This window comes from Amblyomma maculatum, chromosome 8 (assembly GCF_055883805.1).
Source record: "Amblyomma maculatum isolate TAMU_Amacu chromosome 8, ASM5588380v1, whole genome shotgun sequence".
Taxonomy (NCBI): Eukaryota; Metazoa; Arthropoda; class Arachnida; order Ixodida; family Ixodidae; genus Amblyomma; species Amblyomma maculatum.
Genome location: NC_139351.1, coordinates 33,986,291 through 34,006,208, shown reverse-complemented (window position 1 = coordinate 34,006,208; position 19,918 = coordinate 33,986,291). Strand labels below are relative to the sequence as shown.

At 48.2% G+C, this 19,918-nt stretch overlaps 1 pseudogene; it reads right to left on the bottom strand.

Annotated features, from left to right (window-relative positions):
• Nucleotides 1–457: 457 nt before the first annotated feature.
• LOC146180871 (uncharacterized) lies at nt 458–1,775 on the bottom strand (annotated as a pseudogene).
• Between the last annotated feature and the right edge of the window lie 18,143 nt (nt 1,776–19,918).

Sequence of the window (19,918 nt, the reverse complement as noted above, 5' to 3'; positions counted from 1 at the left end):
CCGAGGCCTTGATAATAGTCATGCTCCTGAATGTTTCGCCCATGCCAGTTATTTGCTGTTGGCTTGTTTTCTTTGCGCGGTATTCGATGCTTATCCCCGATCTGGAACTGACTTCGTGAGGCATCCGCAGTGGTGACAATAACTCAAGAAACTTCACCACAATACTTGTTACTGCTGCTATCGTTTCCACCGGAAGCACCGTGCCGTGCACAGCTTCCCTGAGTACGCCGGTAGGTGTGGGCTCCTACCTTCCCAACGAACTCGCGACATTTCTGCGCGGACTTCACATCTAGCACACTGACATTGGCCGCAGTGAGGACTTTTTCTCCTGGAATTACTTCACATTCAACTTCCTGCCCTTTTCGGATGTGGCGAAGCTTACAACAGTGTTGTAACGCGGTGCGGTGGACAAAAATGTTCTCCCCTGTGTCCGTTCGGTTGATGAAGCCGTATCTGCCTACCCACTCATCCGCTCTTGGAAAACAGAGGCTTTCTTTGGGTGCTCCACCACTTCTTGTTGGTGCTGAATGCGGTTAACCTCGATTTTAGGATGCTCGTCAACGGGCAGGCTAGAGGCAGTACGGCACGAGCGGAGCTGCACATTACCGTTTTCGACGGACAGAGCCACGTCCCCGGACATGAGGTAGTCTGCGCCCAATATGAGGTCAGCAGGCAAGTCCGCAAACACTGGGACGCCCACCAGGACCTTGCTGCCAGCCCCAGTCCGGATGCAGATATCGACTGCACCAACGGGAACGGCACTTCCCCCCAAGCCTTGCAGTGGAGACGAGGTCCATTGACTCAGCGGGCCGGGTGCATGACGTTGAAGCAATGCCGTTCGCTGAGAGCCGGTGTCAACCAATGCGGTCAACTCCCCGATGCTGTCGACATGCACCAGCAGGAAGGGAAGAGGGTGATTCTGGAATTGTATATGTGGGTGGGTTAAAGCACGAGGACAATCCCTGTACATGTGGCCATGTTGTCCGCACGAAAAGCAACCGCGGCGTTGCTGTGGTGCTGCGGCAGATGTCCCTACGACTGGCGATGTCGTGCAAGGAGGACGCTCGGTAGACAAAGATGGAGAGGCTGTCAGTGTCCAGTGTGGACATAATCGATGCGTGGGTGGCATCGTGAAGCCCGTCGACAATGTACTGTTTGGCTGCAGATGCGGGCCACTCGATGTTGCAGTCCTGAAGAAGGCGGACCTTATCATAAATGTAAAGTGCGACATCTTCACCTGGAGCCTGGCGCCGCGCTCTCATCGTCGTGAGTTTGGCGTCGTGCGCACTGGGCAGGGGTGTAAACGCGGCAAGAAGGGCGGAGGTCCAGGCCAACCAAGTGGTGTGGCGGCGGCCTTCGTACTGGTGCCAGGCGCGGGCGGCACCACGGAGATGATCCTCCGCGACGGCGAGCGTGGTGGCTGGAGACCAGGCGGAACACCGGGCAGCAGCGTCGACAAGTTCAACCCATGCTTTGGCGTCATCAGAGAAGCCACGGAACTCCGGAAGTGGTACCGGTGGTACTGGGCACCCAGAGGACATCGAGACGCGGCCAAGCGTTGCGTCGAAAGTGACAGGTACCTCTCGGAGGGTGGAGAGCTCTTCGGGAAGGAGGGCCGCCAGAGCCGAATCCGCCGAGGAGGCATGGACGCCGTTCTCAGTCGGAATAGAAGTTCCGGGCGCCGAGTGAGCCGGTCGTGTGACTGCCCGGCCGCTTCGAAGGAGGAGCAAGTTGAGGAGGTCCGGGTCGGGCCCGAAGTTGGTCGACTGCGCCATTGTGAAGGAGAACAAGCAGAAACACGGCCGCTCTTTGGAACGCCCTGCTTTATTCTATCTTCTTCATCTTCTGCTTCTCCGCTCCTGCACTGTTCACTTCGTCGTCGCCTAGTACATCACACTACAAACATGTATAATGTTCCGGTTTTAAGGATCAACGTTGCATGGGCCTATGGAAAGGTAACGACATTCTGCAGAAACATTCCGCAATATCTTACAATCGGAAATTTAGCATGACAGAAAGCGAACATGAACATAAATGGCAGGAACTAGAAGGCCGGCGAAGAGATGGTAGATCAAATATATTAATAGCATTTACTCTAGAATATACCGCAAAGAGTATACCCAGAAACCAAACTATATATAGAAGCGACTGGACCACGACTTGAAGGTCAGACAGCTTTCCTGTAGTGGTGACGTCTTTCGCTACTCTTCCTTTGTTTTTAATGAAACGGTCCTATACAACGATGCTTTTTGCCATGCATTGAATGAATATGTCTAGCCATACTCACGTATTTGGACACCTGGGGCAATGCAGGCGCACAGTAAACAATAAACAAACAATAGGTACACTGCAGAAGTTAGGCGTCAACTGTTTGTGTGGCACATCTGTAAGCAAATCGTTTTTCGGGCTCATCTGCTTTATTTTGTTCCCAAAAGTTTTGAGTACCCCCGCTCTCTTCATGCCGTTGGTTCCTTTGTGCCTGCCTGCTGAGACCTGGTGGTGCAGGCGTGAAACAATCTGGCCGGGGATACTTATTTGTGATTAGACGCGTCAATTACGCGGGTTCAAGCGGGATTAGTGCGGATCAGTGAGCACTGAGAAGACGACGAACCAGGCAGATGACCGACGAGTTCTTCTGAACGAGGCTCGTCCTCCATCTCATCTTCTTCCTGTTCTTCCTTGCGTTTATCCTCTGCTTCCTTCTGTTCCCAAATCCCTCGTAATAAACGACGCGCTTTTCAAGGCGCTTTACTTTTACCGGGGAGAGAGGGTGGGAAGCTCAGGTGGCACCTTCATTGTATAAAGGAGAAGCAAATGAGAGTGCGTGTGTGTGTTCAGGAAAGGTGTCAGTGCATGAGTTCAAGACAAAAGAGTTCTGCGATGGCGTCATGCCGAGGAGGTTCATGTGAGCCGCGGATTAAAGTTGTTGAGTACGGCTTATCTCTCTATTCGTGCGAGAGACTCAGCGGGCATGCGGGTTTGTTCGGGCGTGTATACGATCAAAGGCGGTGCAGCATGAGAGCCAGGAGAAAGGTCGGAACTGAGCAGTGAGTTAGAGAGAAAAGTGTTAAAGCGTCCAGGAGTTATGATCGTGTTTGTTCACTTTGGAAACAGTGTAGAAAGGAGCAACATCATCAACGACAAAAACATGCCTCCTTTAGACAGTGCCTGCAAAGAGAGCGGTTTTAGCGCCTGCCTGCCCATATCCTGTTCACTCCCCCAAAACTTGGTTATATCGTATACCGGCAACACCCAAGACGAAACTGCGCTATAAGGCGACGGGGTTTCGCACGAACGAGCTGTCAGAAGCTTTGAGTAAAGCATCGAAGTGTTACCGAAGACTGGGCTTATTTCTGTACGCAGACACGAAGTGGATGAGACAGCAATGGTAGGCAAACTAGATCGCGTACACGGTATGCAGATTGCTTTTTCACAGCAAGCCTCACGGTAGGCAGACTTGTCGGGACAACTTTCTCGTTTCACCTGATCGATTGCAGTCCGAGGAACATAATGAAAAAAGAGTGACAAAGATTACTTCTGCAGGTGTCTTGGAAGCCACAGGCAATGAGGTCTCTGGATGGTCAGTTTAAGAATTAAGTAAGTCGGGTGTGCCCTGCAGCACAGTCTAACATGTAATTCTAGAGCGAAAACTTTCTGAGCAGCAACGCAGATGCCAAAGATCTGGCGCCCCAGCCGAAGAGCTGTGCGCACCAATGCGCTGTGTTGTGGTGCAGCATGATATATGCGCGGCTGAGTCATTTACAGCGGAAATGGTTGCAGGCGACGACGCCAAGTCCGGCGAATGGAGCAAGGAGATATTTCAAACGACGCAGCTTGAAGATACCAAGTGCTCTTTAAACCTCGGTGAGCAACATAGAATATATTATTAATTTTCCCATTGCAGCCATTGGTCCCACAGAGTTTGCTATTTATGAATGCTGGTTTGTTCACGGCAGTTTCAGGGAGGCAATCTCTTTTTTTGTGGATAAGTGCTTGGTATATATGTAGCTTTGCAGCCTTTTAGCTGAACCGCACTATAGCACTGTAGCGATAGTTGCGACTGCAACGTAACCTTAACCCTCGCAGGGTATGTCGTAACCCGAGCTCTAAATAAAGCACCAGTATTTTATTTTGTCCCCCTCCGCGTTTTAGACTTCCACATTGGTGCTTGTTCTTTATAGCCAGTTATGTTTCATGTTCTTGCAAATAAAACATTAAAATGAAGCAATCGGACCAGCGAAATGCGCTTGAGAAAGCAGGAGACTGACCTGCAAAAAAAAAATAATTAAGCAGCGAAACTTGTTGATTAAGGTCGCTAACATGGGAAGGGTTACACTGAACCCGATCAATAAATTCCACTCCGCCCCTTTTAGGGCAAGAAATCGTGACACAGGCAAGTGGCAGCAGAACCAGAAGACCGCGTCCACTATACTCGAGCCGTACCGCACCTCTGAGGGCGCGCCCTGCATGTTGTATTGTGTTCATGCTGGAACTTACGTGAGCAGGCTTGCCTCGAAGCGGTCGAGCTGTCCCCTGCAGACACAACAAAGCGAAATCTTGCTGCAGCCACTGGGTTTCATAGACAGTGTCTGACTGAAGCGATATACGTACACTAAAGTAAAAACAAAGAGCGAACACATTGCCCTTACCTCGGTAGTTGCTCGCTATGGTTTTATCCGCACTATGCTGCATCCGCACTCTAAAAGAGTCTTCTCAGGAATGTACACTTATAAAGGCGTTGCTCACTCGACCAAATGTGACGGCCACACGCAAATGGGGTTAGCTTGCTGAATTGAAATCTAAGCAGTGCACGGCCAAAAGGCAAAACATCAGGAATAATTTAATTTTCCAGCTTCTGCAATGATTTCGCAAGGCCTGCTTATCTGCAACGATGCAACGTTACAACCAATGGGAGCTCGCATTTCCCTCAATGTGACTTGTAGGAACCCTCAGTGCTGGCGATCTTGGACGTACTAGAGGCAGGCGGCCATTGTGTGCGATTCCAAGTGCACAGTGCACGTTTGCACGCGCAGGCTGACGATCTCAAGTTTGTGAGCGGTTTTTTGCTGAACTCCCAATAATCCAAAACTAGGCGTTCGCCTTCAATGAAACGATACGATTCAATCGTGCTCTCATGGTTAGTTCTTATTACAGCAAGAGCGAGCACAGATGGAGTTTTTATGATATTGACTCGACTGCTGCGTCGCCTACTTGGAATTGTGGTAGAGTTAAGAGTCTAGCAACACTTCACAACATAGACAAAGATGGCTTTACGATTCGAGTCCTTAGCGGCACTTTTAATTGGTGTTTATGCATCGATTTCTATGCTGTAGTGTGAAATTCTTGGTGCTTTGTCAAAGGTGAGAGGATTGCAGCAACAAGACACGTCTGCCGAATCGGACTGGATAACCACAATTCCGAAGTCGTCGCCTTGTGTAGCTGCGTGAGTATAGACATTCGTTCTCAGCAGGAGCAGTATCTTATCGTTTTGAAAATAAAATACCACCTTGGGTGAGTGGTTATGCATTACCAACTTTTCTAAAAGGTGCGAAACATTTTTTTTGCAGCATTTATTCAGTGCTACATGCAAGCCGCTTCGAAGTTTCCCCGGAATTAAATGACTCAGAACGTTTGAGTTTCCTATTTTCTCAACCTCTTCAAACGCTACATGTCTTATAGCCGGGCATGGTTGCCTTATTTGATCATCGTGAAACGGTGGCATGACAAATGACGAACTTGGTGTGCTTGATGTAAATGTACCTTTGGCACGTTTTGACGTCTTTATGACGGTTGATACGCGCTGTTAGTGAACTACAACGTCATCTGTGAAACAAGTAGGCTTCATAATTTTGTTTAGAAAATCTAGCGCAATGCAGATAATTAAGACAAATGAATGTTTATATCGGAGAACTTGCGTAAAAGCCGTCTTGTGCTCGCACTGATTTACACCTAGCGCTATACATATATCGAAAAAAAACAATGCAGAGATGAATCCGGGAATTATGTCAAAGTGATACGATATCTCCGTATTCCCTGTAACCAGCTCATCTTCTGCTTGTCTTCCATTACCATCGTTTTGCCATGCTGACCTGAGAGACTGTCAACTACTCGAGTCTACTGAAATGTTAGCTGTGTGCCTTTAGTTGTCAAGATCAACTGTCAATTACAACAGCATAAAATCAGCTAGAAGATGTTACTGAAAACTGAAGGACAAATCAAATTGTCAATTAATGCGCGTCTACAAAATAAAACAGCGTAGTCACGATCATGCAGAAGTAAATTAGTGATTACATAGAACGTTCACCAATGCCGAGAAGGAAGAGGACCCAACTATAATGGTTCAAGCAAATGATCGTGGTTACAGCCGCTTTTTTTCGGGTTCGGTTTTTTTACCCATACAATACTCTGCCCTGTGCCTCGTCTGGTTACCTCGGGAAACGATGAAATACACTTTGCAGACATCCCAGCGAGAAGGCACGTAAAAGAGAACGCAGAAAGGCCTTTTTAGTGCTCTCTCCTACGTTTTTTTTTCTTTTTTTGCCATTTGCACGATGGCGCCTTGACCAGCTGAGAACAAAGGCGCCGTTTTATGGTTCACAAGTAACGAAAAACTAGCGACTTACTATGTAGCACCTGAAAAGGCGGTTTCTCGTGCAAACTGCTAGGTGGCGAGCAATAATCTGGAGTATTGAATGGATCGTGGAAATCGCCAGTAGCATAGAAACAAGCAGATGCAAAGTCGCTGCCTGAGGCCGAGGCTACTGCGTTCTGTTGCGCACTGTACAGCTTAGTGTGATTTGAAGGTCATTGATATATTTATAGTACAGCCCCGTCGGGGCTATTGACAGGTGGGGAAAAATGTAGAGGTTCAACTAACCTTGAACCAAGTTCCACAAACGTTAGCTATCGGCCGCAGCCATTGTCGCTGCTGTCGCTTTCACCTTGGCTCACTTCCGCTTTTGGAAAGCCTCTCAGCAACAGGCTGCCTGGCTCACCGTGGTCTGACTTCTTGTTGTTCGATGGCCTCAGCAACCTGAAATGGCTGTAGTCTCTGTTTCTAAGTCACGCCGCCTGGTGGGTTCGCCCGACACTACTATCGCGGACCTCACCAGCACTCACCCAGATGGCATGTTTAAGTAGGTTAAATTAAAGGCCCTTGATAGTTTGAAAGTAGCGACTTTCTGTGAACTATGCTGCCGCGCCCTTGGCCGCGCCGCGCACCCTCGCCGATCCTCCTCTCTCACCTCTCCCATCGGATGGTGATCGGCTCCTCGGGCGGTCTTCGGGAAAAGCGCGCGGTAAGTTCGCTCTTTTTGTGTTTTCCTTTTTCGTCGGCGACATTTTTTGGGCAGCCGTCGCTGCTACGACCGAGCTCTCTGACATTGCGCGCTTGCACTTCCCGTTATTCGCGCTCCTTTATTGCAGCACTATGCCCAGTTGCTGCGCATTTCAGTCCACAAGCCGACGTGAAAAAGGCTTTGTTCTTTTCGCGATTCCGAGCGGCAAGAAAGACACCGTTAGAAGAAAAAACTGGCTGCACAACATCGGCCGCAAGAACTTTACGCCGACGAAGACTGCCCATCTCTGCGAGGTACTGTGCATTTCTTCCAAGCGACTGTGTATACTGAAACTGCATGCAAGCGCATCACTAATCTGGTAATTTCACTTAATTCACTGATAATTTTGCGTCGTTATGCGTGTTATTGTTTTCACTTCATGGTTCCGCTCAACGTGCTATAATAGCGACGGCTGATGCATACAACGCGCATACATTCGCATACAATGCCCGCTTTAATTTCTGAACCTAGGTCTCGCTTTTTAACGATAGCGCGTGCAATCAGGGAGATTATTAGGCATTAATAAGCTTGTGTCGCAGGAAAGCGTGTAGAGAACTCGTCCACAGAACGTGTCCGCAAAACTATATATCCGCACATCAAACATTTTTCTTTAAACCCTTAAAATTTGACCTTGTCCGAATCTGGCGAAAATTGGTCTCTAACCTAACTTGAATATGGCGAATTCAGTGGTTGCGTCCAAATTTCGGCACCTCCCGCAAAACGCAGCACCAGGAACTCTCTGAATTTGACCTCATCAAAATGTGGCCAAAATCGATGTCTAACCTACAGTTTGGGTATGGCGAATTCAGTGAAGTCGAATCCAAATTTCGGTGGTCGAGAGGGCCAATTTTTGGGGTGCGGACACTTTCCGTGGATGACGGGAAATCGGTGCGGGGATCTGTGGCTCTCGATTTTGGCTCGACATCACCTCAAGGTCGCCGACAGCGGGAGCTAAAGGCGTTTCATGCTTAATAGAAAAAAGTTCATATTCGTTTTCAAGTCGCCGCGAAAATTCTCAACTACAAAAACAATGGACCTTTTTCACGTTGGGACAGCGCCCCTAGCGGCGGCCGCCGAATCACATCTGGTGGTCCGGGCGGTTCGCGTGGCACAGTCAGTTTGGTGTTCCGTCGGTGGGTGAACGAATGCTGAAGATTTCGTGCTCTTCCGAACGTTCCGATTATAGTGTTTCATTCTTCGAACATGTTCTTTCTGTGTAGTTGACAATGTTTTCGCAGCCGAATTTCGCGCAATGTTTGGACGAGAGTCAAGCAGTGGACCAGCAACCAGACTTCTGTGCCGCCGATCAGTGAGAGCGCGATTGACGTACAGTTCGGAACGTCAAGGCGGCAACTGCGGAAAGGATAGGGATTTAAAGAGAAAAAATACATTCGCCGCATTGAATGTTGCATTCATCAGCACAACTCGCGGCTACTGTTTTTATTTTCTTCGACCTTTCGAAGCGGGCGAAAGCCCCGACGCCGCTAGCGTTCTTGTGTTTGAAGATAGATGGCACGTAATCTGGATGGTCCACGAAATGAGAAGGCACCCCTGCAAAAAAAAAAAAAAGAAGCACATATATGTATACGAGAAATGCACATCAGCCTGACCATTAGGAACTGTGCACTGATGCTGCTCTGACCACTGCAGTTTTAGGAGTAACTAACGAGAAGCAAATGTATTCGAAAGCCCGACCGGGTTACCTAGTCGAGTGTGCTCGTCGTTTGATAAGCTGCGGCACAGCTGTTAATGAGGCGCACTATCTCGTAACCTCATACACGCGCTGTGGAGGCACCGAGCTCGGGGCGCTTGTCGACTGGCTAGGGAACGCATGCACATAGTCTACTATACTGCGATGTCCTGAAATCCACTGCAGAATAAGTGGTCGAGACGACTGGGGGAGTTGCAGCGTTCTGGAGCTATCGCCGCCGTTTCAGCGAACACGGCGGCCGCGGCGCGCGCACAATCCCGCGGACGTACATTCCTTCCACAGCTTTCACTCCGCTCTTTTAGGCTCCCTTCTATTCGCATGCGGTGGTGATAATATAGATGCAAAGAGCGGCACGAACCTCGGAGACACGGACGGTGAAGAGGCAAACACAAACGCAGCGTTTGTGTGCTTCTTCATCCTCCGTGGCTCGTTCGCGCTGTTATTTGCGTGTGTTGAACCAACTAGCCTGGCAAGTTTCTCATCCCCATGGTACTAGGAGACAGGCCCGAGCAATTTCCGCTTATTTCTTCACGCAGCAGCTTGTGCTACACATCAGCAAACGGACAACAAAGGTGTCTCATCCTGTTTCGCCCTACAGTTTCTCGGAAGTGCAAGAAAATACAAAAGGAGCTCTTACCTGACACGAAGTGGTCGCTGCAGACACACGAGTTGGTTGTTCGCTGCCACGAAGTTCCATCAACATTCACACGGCACATTGCCTGCACCCACTTTGCCCTTTTAGCTGCGTGCAGTGATGCCGCGGGGAATATAAAAAGTCTCACATTTCCTATCTTTTTGTTACAATTAAAGTGCCCTACGAAGGCGCATCGCTGAGGCATCTCGCCGGTGATTTCAGCAGGCATGCAGAGCGCAGAGATGACGACAACAGCGCAGCAGCGAAGTGACGAACGAAACAACCGGCAGCACTACCATGCACTGCTCCTGCCGCCGCACTGGCCGACGAACCACCAAAAAACATGGCGGTCGTGAACTTCCCGCAATGCACTGCGCGCGCATGCGCAGAGTGCCACAATGAAAAAGGGCCATTAAGCCGTTGCATGTGCACTGCGCGGTGCCAAACTCAGACTGAATCTTAATGAAAATTTTAGGACGGCCATAAAAGCAAATGTCCCAGCTTGTTCCCAGCAAACATCCCACTACTAAAACTCCACTCGTGAGCATCTTCATAAACTGTACTTCCGCGAAAATTAGTTCGAGGTGAATCTAAATTTAACTAACAATTGGTACGCTGAAAATATTCTGGAATGTTCAAATATATTGTAAACATTAAGCTTCATATACTATGCCGTGTTGAGACAGACGGTATTGAACAGTCAAAAGGGATGTGAGATGTATGCAGCAAGTGGTTTTGTTCGTGACGCAAGCGCTCTTAAATGGCACTTTCATTGCTCGTGCGAGACGCTAATTTATGTGGCTCATGGTAGTCAAGCGTGTCGCATGTCTTACTCGTGATTTTATTCAATAAGAGAGTGTGGAAAAAGCGCGAACTTAGGAGCGCGCGCATGTGCCTGCCAGCTGCCCGGACGGCGAGCGAGCGATGCCCAAAAAAGCGTGCCGTGTGCAGCGCGCGCAGCCGGCGGGCGAGGATATTCGAGGAGGAAAACGCCCGAGTGGAGGAGAGTGTCGCTACTTTCAAATTATCGAGGGGCTTTAGGTTAAATGAAGAAGTGCCGCAGATGAAACCTGATGGCGACCTGTTCGCTGCACAGCGAGAGAGCGTGTTGTAGTTGGGACTTAACGAAGTCGACTACGTTAAGTAGTATTCCGCTTAATATTGAAGACAAACCTTGTGACTCTATAGCGCTGTGCGAGCTGGTGCCTATAAAACTGTAAAAACGAAATAGCCAAAATATACGAAGACAGAGTGAACACTGTGCTTTTTTTTTGTGAAAAGTGTGAAGATTCTTGGTTATTTGGAGAGTGGCAGGTGACGCCTCTTCTGTTCTTGTAAAGGCAGATGTGGGCCATGAAATATAGGACACTGAGCACCCTCTCCTCCTAAGCGGAGGAAGCGACATCTTTGTTCCACTTGTTCACAGAAGGCAAGGGAGCAATATTTGATCGCAGATAATCCATCGACTCGTGTGTACACAACAAAGACGAGTGCTCCGGGTTCCGGTTCGGGACCGAGTAAGACACTGAAAAGTGACGGCATTACTTTATCTCCATTCACGTCGAGGAGGCCCACCTATACCGTTTTTGACGAAGCACGTTTTTTGGCAGCAGTCAAGCTGCAGCCCGCGGTGACTCACCTGCTATATGCAGTGGCTTTAACAGGCACGCTAACGTCATCCGCCGTCCGATCAAAGCCAGAAAAGTGCAACAGGAGCAATAGACTTTTCTTCACCATTGAGTCGCAAGAAAACCCAGTTTAATTTAGTTTGTGTGGTTTTACATTCCAAAGCGACTCAGGCTGTGAATGACGCCGTAGTAAAGGACTCCGCAAAATTCGGCCGCCTGGGGTTCTTTAACGGGCACTGACATCGCGCAGCACGCAGTTACCTTGCTTTTCGCCTTCTTCGAAAAGCGGCCGCCGCGGCCGAGATTCTATGTAAAACGGTAAAGATGTAAGAAGCAAACGATGTGGCTGCGTTACGCTCGTGCGTTTTGCTGGTGTTGGCAATGAGAGGCGCTGGCGGCGCCGTCAGTGCACTAGGGGCTTTCCAGTTCCCTATGACCGAAGTTGTCTGCCCCATTGAGACGTGCACACAAGAGCTAAGGAAGGTTTGTGTAGGAGTGTTGTCGCTTCTTTCTTTCAGGGCTCAGTGACGGAGTGTATGTTGACCATAGTCGACCAAGTAGACATAGCGTACCCGCAGTGCTGCATAATAATAGCAATCTCTCTCTCTCTCGCGCACACACACACACACACACACACACACACACACACACACACACACACACACACACACACACACACACACACACACACACACACACACACACACACACACACACACACACACACACACACACACACACACACACACACACACACACACACACACACACACACACACACACACACACACACACACACACACACACACACACACACACACACACACACACACACACACACACACACACACACACACACACACACACACACACACACACACACACACACACACACACACACACACACACACACACACACACACACACACACACACACACACACACACACACAGAAGCTTTCTGTATTCCTCCCTCTCATGAGCATCTTCATAAAAGAGTCACCCAGGCACACAACTTGACTAACATATCGTAATCCATAGCCGGTTGTGTACACTTTGGATGAGTAGTCTCGAGTAAGACGGCCGGACAGCAAGCCGGCATGGTGGGTCCCCCACACGCAATTGGTGAATTCGCTTCTTCGATCGAGGTCGCGAGCCGTGATTCGTCAATGTCAGGCGGCCAGCAGCGACCGCTGCTTCATTCGCGAAAGGCGAGTATACGTGGCTCGCGCATCAGCTTCTTGGCCGCCGTTTGGCAATGAGGCTAGGGTGTCCTATGGCCCCTCGTCGGAGTTCTCACCCGTAGCGGTCCACCGCAGCAGTCGTCCATCAATCTTTGTTTGGCCTCTGTGCCGTCGACATCCCCGCACTGAGCGAACGACGTGGACAGCCTGCTGATAAGAAGGGAGGGGGGGGGGGGGGGCGATGTAAGGTGTTTGAATGACACAGAAGAAGCCCTGGCTTCTTTTCGCTTTATGTAATGTTTACGTTCATTTCCTCGAGGATGATAAAGCTTCGTGAAGCACTCTGTCAGTATAAGAGAGGGTCATCGCTGCTTTCATAATGTGTCATAATCAAAAACTGCTGCATTCTCTTTCGCTCAGGAGCTGTTGTCAGTTGCGTTAAGCCCATATAACAAGAAGTCGTTAGATGCATCAACGTGCTTCTCTGCCGCGACCAGAAAAAGTCGCGGGCGCTGTCTGCTTCCTCCGACTGCGGCCAGATGGTAGATGACATCGAGGAGCCCTAGCTCTTACAGACGGCGCGTGGTACTGACAGGGCATTCAGCGTTCACGGCCAAAATTACCTACACAGTAATGCCATGTTGCACCTTCATACCTTGTTGTAAAACGCGAGTTAAATATACGAGAACCAAGCTACTTTGGAAGTATATACCGTTGATGGGCCAGCGCCGCAGAAAGCTTCTGCGCTCTTTATTGGGAGGACATTATATTAACCTTTTGTAGCAAACTTCCTGAGTGTTTTTGAAATCACTACGACTAGGAGAAAATTCTTGGAAGCATCTAAAACATGGTAAATATTTTGCCCAGTGCGCCTGCATTTAACGGCTTAGGGACAATGAAACACATGAATTCGCTAAGGTTTCGTTGAAGATGAAAAGGCTCTTAAATAATTCGCATTTTAAATTACAATATCAAGATACTTTTTTTATTCCCACAGAGTACATCGAACACGCCGCTGAGACATAAAAAACCTGCTGGTTCGCATATTCTCTTCCCTCGGACAATCAATGAAACCGTTCTAGTGATACAGGCTGCGGCCAAGAGCCAGTGGAGGAGCCAAGTAAAATTCATTGCTTTTTCCAACTTCTGATCACTTCATGCAGCTCTTCGACTTTTGGTGATTTAAATTCAGCAAATGCCAAACTATTTAGGACGCGCGTGCAAAATACCAGGAAGTAGTAACTGTATACAAAGGCATTGACGGATTCATTTATTATCCAACAAGAGGACAATATATACGAAACGTTTATAAACAGTGTTACACTCAAACAACGCCATCTGCACGTATACAGCAAAGACTCGTAAATCAGTGAGATATTATCAGTTAGAGTTCATGTCCTTCTCAGGTCAGTATTTCACGAACGAAATAGATCAAATTGGGATCACAATGTGTCCATATTGAAATTTTTGGTGGTGTGCAGGCGCTTGGCGCAGGCACTTTATGATGTTGGTGCTGATGTTTGGTGTCATTTCAAATTCTCAACGAGTGCGGTGTTTTTTCGTAGTCAGCGTTTGAATTTCAGTCCCTTGTGTCGTTTTCTCGTAATCGCATATTTGTAATCGAATACGCGCATTGCGATGTAGAAGTGCAAAATCACCGCAACAGCGTTGTTTTTATGGTCTTGGCATGGATGTGGTAAATAAAGGCTGCCAGAATATAATCGATGATGCACCAGCACACATCGCTACCCTCCGTATGATTCAAAAAAAAAAAAAAAGGAGTTCTCCGCAGTGATCAGCAGGTTTGGATTATAGGGTGTTCGGGTGTATGACTCAACCGGGCATCTTGAACAATGTCAAGAAGGCTGCCCTTCATCTCCTGCTTCGCAATGCCGAACTTGCACTTATTCTACAAGCTTAGCATCCGTTACGGCAGCAAAATGGCGGCATGCCAGGGGGCCGTTCTTGCTTCGTAAACGGCAGTCGGCGGAGCAGGCCCACGCGGTTGGAGGGAGACGCTTGGTAATAAGGCTGTTTCAGCAAATAAGTATTATGGTTTCGCAGCTTTCCATTTATTAATCGCTTTTACGTTGTAATTCGGAAACCTGCTTTGATCTGCACTCTATGAAGCGAGAAATAATGAGTTATCTACAGTGCGTGCGGGCTGCATCAGATTCTGGAAAACCAGCCGCAAACATTGTTTTCAAAGCGCGCGGTATACAAATAGCGTACTGCGCCTCGTTTTAAAGGTGGTCTTGTCATCCTTCCAACGGATGTGATTTGTTTTGCTAAGAACGCTGCAAAGCACTTGCAGCGCGAAAGATGCCCAATAAGAAATAGCAGAAAGAGCAGGGTTTCACTCCATTTTCTAGCTCTTGCGGTGCTCTTACAGATAGACGCATGATGAGATAAGCAACCTGCTGGACTCTTTGCTTCCTAGGATTCGATCTACTTGCAGGGGAAATGCAGCCGTGCAATGGCCCTTTCAAGTTGCAGGGAATTGACATTATTGTTGTGAAGAGAAAAACTGCGAGCTGGTCATGTGGGCTTTAACACGATCACAGCTGCAATTCCAACGTGTAGGCCAGTTTCCTGTCTCCCCTTGGTGCAAGCAGGCAATGGTAAAACTGTTGCTACCCTATACGCGGCTTAAATTCAGTGCGTTGCTCGGTGTTGTTAGGAGCTATTCAGTTTAAAAGCTTCCGAGCAAACTTATCAGCACGCTGCTTTCTATCCTCATCACGAAAGCGAGCTCCTCGGGTATCTACGATTACAAGAGCACCCGAAACCGACGTCGTTTCTCTGTCTCCACGGTGACGTTTCCTAGTTGCGCCTCCTAGAAATCTTCTGCTTCCGTATCTTTGCTAGTAATACTACGGATACCGGTTCATGGAAAAAAGTGCGTTCCGAAAAGGGAAATAGAGGAATGAAGTGTGAAACAGCAATAGCGCTGAAAGTGTAGGGCGGTAGAGCCGTCATTGAGACATCGCCCCATTGAAACGCCTGACTCCGCCTGAATCCGCCTCGCATTCGGGAGGTACGGGGTTCGATCCCCAGTGCCGCCGGGTACCCACCGGTTTTCAATGGGTACAAGATTTCCCCCGGCCTGGTGCCCGGCTCTTCTGGGGTGAAATGCTTGGGAAAAGGGGCCATGAACCAAAATGTTGGTTCAAGAAGAAGACACAGGACAGAAATATTTCTGTCCTGTGTCTGGGAGAACATAGCGTCTTAGATATCGGCTCGATTGTTTAAGTCTTCTAATCCATTGCATCTTTTTTAGGGGGAAATTCTTACTAAAGCCGCGCTACACGAGTATTGATATGGTGTTGCCGTAGATGTGTTCCAATTGAAGTCAAACGCCGGAACCTATAAAGGCGGCGCCTGGTACAGCATCGCTATTTGACCTCCATGTGGTTCCAGATTCCTCACCTTTCGACACATGTTGCGATACAGCCGTTGTCTACGCTGCGTTATGGGCGGTTCCATATCATTTCGCTACTCATTTGGTATGTATTCATCGACTAGCCAGGTTAGCAGCTAGCTTGTGACGGATTCAAACTAACGACGCACGTACAGGGTCGTCCACTTTTAGTGTGAACATGCGAGCACGTGGTCGCTCTCTACAAAACGACATTTCGTCCGACGCGGCCACGCAGTGAAGTTAAGCTGCAGGGTATGCAAAGCAACACTATCTTGTCGCTCAAAGCTGGCAACGGCATTGGTGGCAACGGCGCTCCAAAGAGAGCGACCACCACTTTGCTTGCGGGAAACAGCGCACAAAGACGAAGCACATATATGGACAAGAAGAACGACAAGATGAAGCGCTGAACTAACAACTTTTGTTTGGAAAACAAGGAGAGCCAGTGTTTAAGAGTTGCCCTATCAGGCCACGTGACCACGGAAACCAAAACGGGAATCCTCAAGAACCAAACTAAACATATGACTCAGGTACGATCGATGCGAGGGCAAGAACGCGCGTCGCTAAAAAAATTACAACATAATCAGAACAAAGCACAAAACTGATATCTTCAACGCCAGAAACATTGCAACTGTGATAAATTTTGCGCAGCCTAAACGCGCACGGTAAGAAGGCAAAACAAAACACAGAAGGCAAACGACAGAAGATTTGAAGCCACCAGGAAGGAGAAGAAAAAAGGTGGCTAAAAAACGTGACAGTACGCATGATGAAAAAACCTGATAAATAATGGAGCAACAACAAATAACACAGCAAAACATGAAAATCAAAGAACGGGAGGTAAAATCGCTGAAAACAATTGAAAAGGCAACAAATAACATAGCAACCGCCGAACGGGCGCATGTGAGCTGCGCTCAGAAACAGGTACAGGACCCATTGTCCGAGTATATAAATGTTTGAGGTGCGGGCTGAGGTTTCGTTGACGAAACAGTAAAGAATTTGTCGGATGAGTGCGGTTTTCTGACACAATGTTTATTTAGCGAAAACACGTCGTTGACCAGTAGGGAAAACCACTAGTTAAAGGCCCACCTTCATTCTCTGTTGTTTTCTCCATCAGCGGCGTCCCATATCAGTCGAATGCATAATCATTTGGCCCATCTTGGTTTTGATTATGCCAAGGGCAGAAGGAATGCATTTCTGAGTCTGAATACGTTTCTGCAAATTATTGTTAATGCTGGCTTGTTAGTACCCGCTTAATACATGTCTGTTTGCCAATGCTGTCATATGTTATCCGGAGTGGTGGCTATTTCAGCTAACCTGAGCAGTTTTTCCCATGCCCCTTCCCTTGTAAGATGCGGGAAATAAATGAAATTAAAATATCTGGACACCACCTTAGGGAAACTAAGACCATGCCTAAGTAATCAATCTTACCGCTGTATTAAGGCGAAATAAGAACTGCAGCTAATAAACAAAGCGGACTAACTGAGGGCTATAGCACTGATTGGCTCAAAGAATGGAGGAAAGAGTATAGATAATAAAAGCGCTAGTTACGGAACTCTAAAAGTCGTGCGGGCCTCAGAACGGCGCTTTGCTCTCCGTGGACGGGAGGGTCGTGAAAGTCCTCGCTGCTGAAGGCGGAAACGGTGATGCATCGTCTTTCTGCTGTGCGCAGTTATGTCCGGCGCCGGGTGGCACTTGGAAGAATGGCGAGGACATTTCGGTGCGCATGGCGTCTTTGGAACGACACTAACTCTCAGAGATCCTGGCTTTACTTATTTATATACACTGCCATAAATCTGCCAGGCACGTCATGAAAACAAGCACCACTGTCTGGAACAGCCGAAGGAAACCAGAGTCTGCACTGTTGAGCACATTAGCCACAAATTCTAGCTCTTCCCGCTGGGGAAGCTCTTGCACGTAGTGTAGCACCGCCCCACAAGACCCAGCTCTCAGGATACGCTAAATGATTTGGCTGGGGCTTACACAAAAAGCTTCACAAAGCGTCAAGAGCTCATGGCAATACGGGACCACGAAAAATTGGCATCTTACAGCAAGTCGCCCTAGCTACTCATTCCCATTTCTGCTTTTCTTGCTTCTTTCTGTTTACTAATCTTGTCCACATGAGTACCCGTGCGTTCCCTGCGGGCGGCCTAAACAAATCCTCCCTAAATGAGGCGAATTCCTTTTCGTTTGGGGGGGCTGCGCCCCCGGCCGTAGTCCTCACCCGATTGTTTGCCCCGTTCGCTAACAAGCAGGGACAGGCGCTCTGAGGGCTGGGCACAATTCCATCTATCCTCGGCAGCTTGTCTTCGTCCCTCCCGCCTTGGAACAAAACGAAACCCGCAATTAGATCAGCGGAGATCGGAAAGGGGGCAAAGTTTCGACGAAATGAGCCTTGAGATTTCCCGACCAGGCTTGACATTGCGGGCCCAGGGAAAGGAAATAAACGTTGACTCCTTGCACCCATCGCTTCACCGACCATTGACCAATCCACGGCACGCTCCACGCTCATTTTGATATCCATATCTCATAAACGTTGTTTGCCAATTGTTTACAGACTGGCGTGTCCACGCACCTCGGCGTTTTAGCCCGTGCATGTCAGTGCGCGTTGTACTCCAGTCGTCAGTGTTGACGGCATCTCAAGCTGCTGTCATTCTGGTACTAGATAACTATGCTCTCGTTGAATTCACTCGTTGCATAAAGTTCTTCGGAATCTGTAACAGTAGTGCCGAAACATGGCGCCTGCAACTTCACGCGCATAGCACGAACAAAAACAGGAGGTTATAGGTTGCCTTTAAAAAATAACACCGCGCGAAGAAACCGGACACAAGAATAGGACAACACACATGACGGGGTCCCGTCCCGTCTTGTGTGTTGTCCTATTCTTTTGTCCGGTTTCTTGGCACTGTGTTAATTTTTGGAAATTATGAACCAACTATCCCAGACAAAGATTCTAATAGGTTGCTTTTCCTACGACTTTCCTTTGATGGGAACCTGTGTTGACAGCAGTCATGCCTTGTCGTCCGTAAATAGATCTATTTTTTATGGTTGCCGTCTGCCTGTATGCATTTCATTTGCTGCACCTTCTGGGAACAACCGTCACCGACCACTGTCAGCATTGCATTCTTTATGTGCTTTTCGCAATCACAGTGATGACTTCACGAGCACAGAATAGACATCTTTCTTCTGCAACGTATAAGAGGGCAAATCAGTGAATCTTAACACATTCTTATGCTAATAATTTAGGTTTACGTAAAAAGGCTTTATTTGGAAGTAGTGTTAAGATTAGCATCCCATTTAAGCTTCGGAAGCCGTCAAGTTGTATTTCATTACCTATTTCCAAAACTGTTATCGCCGCGATGGCCATTCAGTATAGGTCATGAAACGTACCGGTCATAGAGTACAACACGGCGTCACCGCGCCACACACATCAAAAGGAAAGGTACGACAACCACAAAACTTACAGTAGCTTGCAGCTTAAGTACGCCTTCAGTGAATAACGGAATGTGGCAAGAAAAAAGAAAGAGGGCATTGAGCGTGCCTTTGTGCCATGTCGGCTATAGAATTCCAGCTCTCACGCAGCGCACGCAGTAAAAAAGGAATAATATTGCACTGGGAGGCTTAAAATGGGAAGGGATTAGTGAACTATAAGCAGCTAGCCGCTGGAAAGAATGCCGGTCATTCGCTCGGCTGTGTATTATATATTGTCTCATGGAGGTGACACTGCTGAAAGCACTGACACTAGTGTGAAACAAAAATGGCTAAACAGAATGTTTATTTGGGCAAGTTGGTAGACGTCCCGTGTCTTTCTCGTTCTTGTCTACCATTGTTCGCGCTGTTTTACAATTATGAAACAGAAAATAAATTTTTATTTGTCTGGCTTGCCCCTCACGAGAACAAAGCAGTGAGCGTCATCGACACTAGTCGAACCGTAGAGTAACATAACGAAATATGTGGTCAAACTATACGAATGCCCGCAGCACTCGGCACTGCTCATATTAAAGTCGGCA